General features: G+C 45.1%; 1 protein-coding gene across 1 annotated transcript in view; it reads left to right on the top strand.

Moving 5' to 3' along the window:
• The window catches only part of magi3a (membrane associated guanylate kinase, WW and PDZ domain containing 3a), a 207,935-nt gene that overhangs the window by 7,339 nt on the left and 192,321 nt on the right, over positions 1-8,275 (top strand). The window lies entirely within an intron of this gene.

Genomic DNA, 8,275 nt, shown 5'->3' with positions numbered 1-8,275 from the left:
GTGTGGATTTAATGTTTTGGCTCATATAGAGGGTTTCACCAATAAGCAACTTTAAAAACTGTGAGACTTCCTCTCTTCCTCGTGTGCTCCATCTCTCGCACTGCTCCGGTCTTCCGCTTGCTAATTTTCCAGCCGTACAGTTTAGGAGTTATTATAGAGATCAATGGATGCAATTGGGCCTGTGCTTTATGGGGTTTGAGGCATGAGCAGGATGCTGGTTGTTTTGGGGGGGAATGGGGATTAAATCACTTGAGTTCTCATGGAAGCAGCCCTCATGCAGAGAGGCATCCTATTAGCACTGCTTCTTTGGCCTCAGAATTATAGTTGTTGGGCATGGGGCATGGGATCGTGGCCTAAAGGAGCCGGACCCTGGTTTCTGTCATGTTCCAGGCATGCACGTCCTGTCTCGGGACAGCGTCCCTCTCGCCCGCTTACTTCAGCAGCGGCACTGCTTCCAGGCATTGTGGTCAGCGAAGAACGGAGGAAGGGTGGTAGGCCAAATGAGAGGGTCATTACTCAGTGGGAAACGGGTCAAGTTACAATAGCAGTTATGTCACGCTCCCGCGTGGTGTTTCGGCTCCGACTTCTGTGTTTTGAAAGAGATATCATGTTGTTGTGCCGTCGCCATGGCGACGTCTTGTGTTAGCCTTATCACAGGGGAACAGCCGCCACACCACGGTCCCAGCTGAAGGACCAGGGTCCTCAAATATCTGCAGCTCATTAGCATACCCCCTCAGACATCCTCTCCGCAGATGTGGTGTGGCCAGCTGGGCTCTGGTTTTCACAGCAGCTCAGGATCCAAACACCGCACTCAGTTTACTCTGATGGTTTATTAGAAACACCATCACGTTGCAAGCTGTGCCAATCATAAGAGCAAACGGCTCTGGCTAGTGGTGCTGGGCGACAATTAATTGTACATTATACCACGATTACGATTAATGAACGAGTATATTGTTTATGTATTTTAGACGAGGCTCGTACTGTAAATATGCTCCAGTATTAAATATGGGATATGTTTTCACTGTTGGGAACACGTTCCTCTCGTTTTCTGAGCACTGTTTATTTGGACGCTGAAACCAAAGCATTTACATTTGACTTCTTTTTGTTCGTCGTCGTCTTAATTATAGTCAAACACATCAGTCCAAACCACAGATGCTGTATTTTTCTTTGTTACGAGCTGCACGAGTCGCTTGGTCGGCCTCTGCCTTTAGGTTGCTTCCATGTGGCAGATAGGGGCAGAATCACATGACTACAGCTTGGTAGTTTGGTTTTAAAGGGACAGTACATCAATCATCATCACATAATGGGAACATAATAAAAAAAAAATCGATGTAATCGATACAGACATGATTATGTTGATTAGAAGTTCAGAATGTCGATTTCGATTAATTTCCGATTAATTGCCCAGCCCTACTGGCTAGACAGCTTTTGGAAGATGGTCCATACACTGTCTGGTTCACACACATCCACACACAGCCATGTCTGTGTTACTGCTGTGCTTAAAAACGGACAACCACCTGTGGTCAAACGCTGACCAGCAATCAGTGATTAATGGGCTGCAGGGAGGTTGACAAACTGAAGATGACAACAGATGGGCTGCAGTCTGAAACTGTACACCTGAAACTGAGTCATGTTTAAGACAGATGGACGTCAGAAAGAAACAGGTACCAGGTGAATTTTGTGTGTGTGTGTGCTACATTATCTGCTACATAGTGTGGAGAAAGATATCTGAGATTCAGCCCTAGTGGTGTGGCGGTGTAATTGCAGAGCGACGCAGACACAAACACAGAAGTATACAGGAGGTCCCCGGGTTACGTCAGTCCCGAGTTACGATGTTTCTTGGTTACGACACATCTCCCATTTACTGTATACAGCCTTGTTTCGACTTAAGTGGCTTTGCGTCGTAAACGTGAACTTCGTGTTTGGTGTGTGCGGCGCGGCAGAAGAATACACGGTTACGCGGCTCGGGACCGAAGAGGATAGGTGATAGGATGGGATAAGTGCTTACAGTATGTTATTTACATACAGTACAATTCTGTGTGTGCAAAACTGCATGTGGAACACAACACATTTCCATTTCGCGATTTCCCTCAGTGTAAAAGTTAGCTTAGCGGTTAGCTTCCTTTTCTCTGAGGGGAAAATCTACTGCCATTGTAATCCTGACATGTAGAGTACGGATACCAACACAGGACAAACAAGATCTCATTGTGAACCTCTCAAAACCAATGGATGTGGTAGCAACTGTCTCGTTTGACTTTCACAATCAGGGGGGAGGTGGTCAAAGTTAGGGGGCGCTAGTAATCTTAGCAGTATTGGCACCTACTTAAACAAAAGCGTTTTTATCTAAAAACATATTTTCTTTCAAAGTCAAGCAAGTCTTGGACATTAATCTACACACATATGACTCCTGAAAAATGTTGATTTGAGTGAGTAAAGTACTTCTATTTATTTATAGTTAGCTAAGATTTCCAATATTGTAATTAAAGTGGCCAGAAGTTGGGGTAATTACGCTAAAGTTGGCTTCTTACTCAGATATACCGTTCCACCTTAAAAGAAGCTGAGCTTCTGAACGAACACAAACGTTAGGGAGGGGTTTGTTTTTCTGTTAGATGTTAGGTTAGTAACACAATGAATCATTACAGGGTTCACACTGCGTATGTTTTGATTTGTGCAGTATTTCCATGCGCGAGATATATTTTCCTCTCTGTCCAGCGAGAAGTCCAGCTGGGTCATTTACCAAGGGCTGCACTGAATCAGAAAACACTCTTGAAAAAGCCAGCAGCCTGTATTATGAGCATTTAGTTTTGTTAGCTGACTAATGAGATTAGAGAAAAGATGGGTCAATGGCTGTTTTAATGAAGTAAGAACCAGTAGTAGTTTATGGAGTGGGCAGTGTTTACACAGACCTGCTGGAGCCCTGGACACTGCTTTAATGTGGCCTCCTCTAAAATCTCACCCCAGCTGCACTTAGCTGCAGTGTTTTCTTTCTTTATGTATTTGCATATTCCCAGAGCACTGTGCCTTTAACCGTAGGACGTGTGGCACGCAGTGCTACTGCAATAATCCCTAAATCTCACTCAGTCTTTTTACGAAGGCGGTCTCTGCTGCTCAGAAGTTTGGCAGTAGTGAAATATAAGGTGGCGATTCTCTTGTAAACAGCTCCAGTGAGCTTTGAATGGTCTTAAAAGCCTTTGTCTGTAATAGCGTTCCTCTCCGTCTTTATATTAGCCCACTTTTTTCATTATTTCCTTGGTAATAAAACGAACGCTTCTCATGTGCCTTGATGCTCTGTGAATAGGCGAACTCAAACAGGCTCGTCTCCTTTTTATTCCCATGCGCTCCTGTTTTGGGTAAGGCCTCTGGCTGTGTCTGGCCAGCTCAGCCATGTATGATTTAGGTTTGTGGAGCTGTCAGGCAGGATTCAACCATTTGGGAGAGTGATGTTGACTTTCTGAGGGAAAAGGAAACATGCAGCATGCTGCCCGTAAAAGACTTATTAAAGCTCAGGGTGCAAGGTTTAACCCCCTAAAGTAACAGCATCAAACACCATGTCTGCCCTGTCCAGGGTGTGTTCCTGCCTTGTGCCCAGCGATTCCAGGTAGGCACCGGATCCAGCGAGACCCTCATCAACGTATGAATGACCACACAATGCTCTCGATCATCTGGTGCTACAGCACTGTGCCAAAAGCTTTGGGCGGCTGGGAAATGAGGTTTTAACGGATATTTATTTGAGGAGTAAGAAAAAATGTAATAATAATAATGACAGCAAATAGTCATATTTTTGCAGGAATGTGTTGGTTTAATCCTCTCCAAATCTCTCCCCATGGCAGTCTAGTATTATGTGAGGTTATCATCTAATACCTAGATTTACAGGTTACTGGGTTACAAGTGTGCTGTTGATTTAACAAATCCATACGATCAAGGAGAATAACTGGAAACCAATGTTATTCTTCACACTCGGTTTTTAATATATAATTTTATACAAGCACCACACTTATTGAGAACATTGGTACGGTACTCAAAGACTGTACTGTAGCTCAACACTTACCCACAGAACTGGCCTGTACTAGTGGTGGCCAGGGATGAGGTAAACGACACAGTCCTTTTTAGAAAATACTAACAACTTGGCGGCCATCTTTTTTTTAGAACGTAGATTATTAATTCATTCACTGTCTGTAACCGCTCATCCAGTTCGGTGGGTCCGGAGCCGACCCGGAATCACTGGGCACGAGGCAAGGCCCCAGTCCCTCGCAGGGTGACACACACTCACAGCTATGGACACATTTGAGTAGCCAGTCCACCTACCAACGTGTGTTGATTTTACAATCTACTCTTTTAATTTCCGCTTCAGTCTGCGGAAGGTACAATGCGAACCATTTCAGAAAGCTCTGCAGTTAATTAGCTTTTTTTAATCAATCCACAGCACTCTATTTTAGGCTGGTTTCCGGATCAATTCTTAAAAGAAGGTTCCGCGTTGTTGTGTTTTGCGCCACAGAGACCAGACGTGGCCGTACAGCCTGAGTAGCCTCTGCGTTCCCTGTGGACAGCGGGTGATGGAAATGACTGCAAAGCAAGGAGAGGTGGTGTCTGTTTCCTCGTTAAGAATTCATGAAGCGCCGACGTGGCTCCCGTCTCCTGTCCTGTTTGTCAATGTTGGACTATATTACGAGTCGGAATTAGATTTTGTCCAAACAGTAGCTGCAAGTTGACCCACACTGAGCTACACAGTGCTAACTGAATAATTGATGGTAGTTAATATGTCAACAATAGGTGCGTGACGTAAAGGCTTCCCAGATGCAGATTCCCAGTGACTGGTGACGTGTCTGTGAGGAGGTTGGTGTGTTACCCCTGTGTCTGTGTGGGTTTCTTCCTTGGTGTGTTCTTGGACCCACTGCGACACAGAATATGGATGGATGAATGAATGAAACAAGGTCCACATCACATCAAATTATGCTCTGGAGCAGCCGTAGACTTGAGATTGCCATGGGTTTTCTAAAGCCCGCCAGCACTGGGCTGTGGAGCAGTGGAATTGTGTGGAGCACCATCCAGTACCATTAGGATGAGCTGGAGTGATGTTCGTGGTCCAGAACCAATCTTCTGACATCGTCACCTGACCTCACTAATGTTAATGAGGCCGAACGCCATTGGATTTGCTTAGTGATATTCCAATATGTGGTACAAAATGTTCCCAGGGGAGCAGAGGCTGTTACGGCAGCTGTCTGTTAACAGCCTTAATTTCAGAAGAAATGTTGGAAGAGCAGGTGCCTACATTCTGTTATTAATGGTGTAATTAGGTTAGAACAGTACAGTGAAATGACGAGGTGTGTGTGTGTTGTGTGTTAAGCTGTAGGGTGCCGTTGCAGGGCTCTAGGTGCTGCGTGGCTGGTGTGGCCAGTGTTGGGATGTTTGTGTTGGGGACTTGAGCGTAAGTGACAGTGCTCGTCCTAAAGAGTGGCGATGATTTCCCTCTCTGTGTTTGCTGAGCGCGGCAGTATGGGAATATATCAGAGACTCACCTGAGAGAATACCGACACCTCTGTCTCTCTCTCTACCTCCCTGTCTCTCTCTCTGCCTCTGTCTCTCTCTCTCTCTCTGGACTTCATTGTGGAGTCTTGTCACGGTGGTCTGGTCGCTGGTCTGTGGGGAGTGTAGAGCGGACTCAGACAGGAGCAGCTGCTTGGAATATTAACCACCTCTCAGCCCTCTCACAGCCCATCATTCTTCACTACCCTACACACTACACCTCTCCCCCACTACACTGTCTCTCTCTCTCTGTGTCACTCTCATTGTCTCACGCTCTTGCTTTTCTTTCTCTGTCTAAGTTTATCTCACTGTCTTGCGCTCTCTCTGTCTCTGGGTTTAGTTCAGCTGTGTTTTATTGAGTTGGATGTTCCATGTAGTCAGGGCAGTCACGATAAACAAACAGCAGAAAGAGCGAAATTACAGGGAAAAATGCAAGAACGACAAAATGAGTTATTTACCATGTTTGTGTAAATTGAGGACTGAAAGAAGGAGTTAAGGGAGAGCTCTCCTCTTTCATTAGATTTCCCCTTCTGTCCCATTCCATCTGTTTATTACTTTCTGTCGTTTCACTCTCTTGTTCTCTCTCTCTTTCAATTTCCTTTCATTGTCTTTCTGTGTCTTTCTACTTTTAGTTTGTGTTTCTCTCTCTCTCTCTCTCTCAGGGCATGAACAGTAGGAGTTAGAGTTATGCTCTTGTCACTCACAGCGGAGCTTCATAAACAGTGGGATCACACTGCTGATCTTGTGCCAGTGTGCTCTTTGTGGCTAGTGACGATGCGCAAATGGACAAGTGCCTGTGGGAGCTGACTGTGGAAATCCCACATCAGCGCAGACAGGGTCACACATCCGTTCATTTCCACCTCACCACTGCCCTTAACACTGGTCATTCAACTGTCATTTCTCCTGGAACTGGATATTTGTATGTTGTAAAAACATAATTTTTACTATCATCAGGGTTGTGATGTCACTTTATCTAGAACTACCTAAAACAGCCTATCGTAGTTAAGCGCCACACACTCCACTGAAGGGTTAAAGCCCCACCCACTCCTTCAAAAGTGATAGTACTTTTCATGGTCACAGTGGGTTCCAGAGTCCACCCGGAATCATCGGGTCCAGGGCAGTGGCTCACTGTGTGGCACCTGTTTTGTACAAGGCTAATCAAAGAGTTGCGTAATGCTGCCTTGATCTGGGGTATGGGGTATAATTCAAGATTATCTGGGGTAATTGGGGGAAATGACATTGAAACTTTATCTTGTGCCCATAGAGTAGAGTAACCAATCAGACCCTTTGCAGATGAGATTATAGAACCTCCTCTGGTCAAACAGATCCAGTGCCGGAGGCAAGAGGACTGGTTTCCCGCAATATTCCAGCTGTCTGTTCCCTCAACATACGCTATATTGCCAAAACTCATCCATTCAAATATTCCACTGTCAGTTGTCAGTGGTATTATAACTAAGTGGAAGCGATTGGGAACAACAGCAACTCGGCCACAAAGTGGTAGGCCACGGAAAATGACAGAGCGGGGTCAGCGAATGCTGAGGTGTAGACTGCACAGAGGTTGCTAACTTTCTGCAGTGCCAATTGCTACACATCTCTAAACTTCATGTGGCCTTCAGATTAACTGAAGAAGAGTGTGTAGAGAGCTTCGTGGAATGTGTTTCTATGGCTGAACAGCTGAATCCAAGCCTTATGTCACCAAGCGAAATATAATGCTTCAGATGCAGTGGTGTAAAGCACACCGCCACTAGACTCTAGAGCAGTGGAGACATGTTCTCTGGGGTGATGAATCATGCTTTGCCATCTGGCAATCTGATGGGCGTGTCTGAGTTTGGCGGTTGCCAGGAGAACGGTAGTTGTCTGACTGTAAAAGGTGTAAAGTTTGGTGGAGGGGGATTTTGATGAAAGGACCTCTTAATGTTCATTGTGTGAACACTTTGGGGGCAGCCCCTTCCTATTCCAGCATGACTGTGCACCAGTGCACAAAGCAAGGTACATAAAGACATGGATGAACAAGTTAAGAGTCCTGACCTCCGCTCTAATTCATCCCAAAGGTTTTCTATTAGAGACTCCAAGCCAGGCCTTCTCCTACATCATCAATGTCTGACCTCACAGATGCGCTTCTAGAACAAAGGTCAAACATTCCCATAAACAAACTCCTAAACAGTGTGGAAAGCCTTCCCTGAAGAGTTTAAGCTTTTATAGCTGCCAAGGGTGGACTATGAATGGGCTGTCACTTAAATGCATGCGTGTTAAGAAGGCAGACGAGCCAATACTTTTGGCAATATAGTGTACTTCAGCATTACTTTCCCAAGAGATGGCCAGCATATTTGGAGGGCTGCTTTGTTTTGAGAACGAAACTCCAAGCATTCCTGTCTGCGGAGCTTAAACGGGCAGCTGTGACGAAGGCTCATTGTTGGTATTTATGTCTCTGGAGATAAGATAAGATGAGATCGGGCCGTTCCGCGGTCTGAAAATAAATAAAGCAGAAACAGGTCAGTACACAGGCTTTCTGTTAGCCTCTCAGTCAAACTGTTACTGGAGCCCACCACCGCTACTGCAACACAGGGGCAGATAATAATAACAATAATAACAATAATAATAATAAAGATTTTCGATACAAATGTTAGTACCAATGCGTTTCTTAAAGTTCATTACAGATATCGTAAATACTGATTACAGTATTTTGAAGATGATGTTATTTGGCAGTTTCTGTCCTCTTTGCTGCAGGAGCGTCCTCTTCTGGGAAGGCCTT

This window comes from Hoplias malabaricus, chromosome 5 (assembly GCF_029633855.1).
Source record: "Hoplias malabaricus isolate fHopMal1 chromosome 5, fHopMal1.hap1, whole genome shotgun sequence".
In the NCBI taxonomy this organism is placed as follows: Eukaryota; Metazoa; Chordata; class Actinopteri; order Characiformes; family Erythrinidae; genus Hoplias; species Hoplias malabaricus.
The sequence above is the reverse complement of the archived record's forward strand: the minus strand, read 5'-3'. Positions and strand labels throughout refer to the sequence as shown.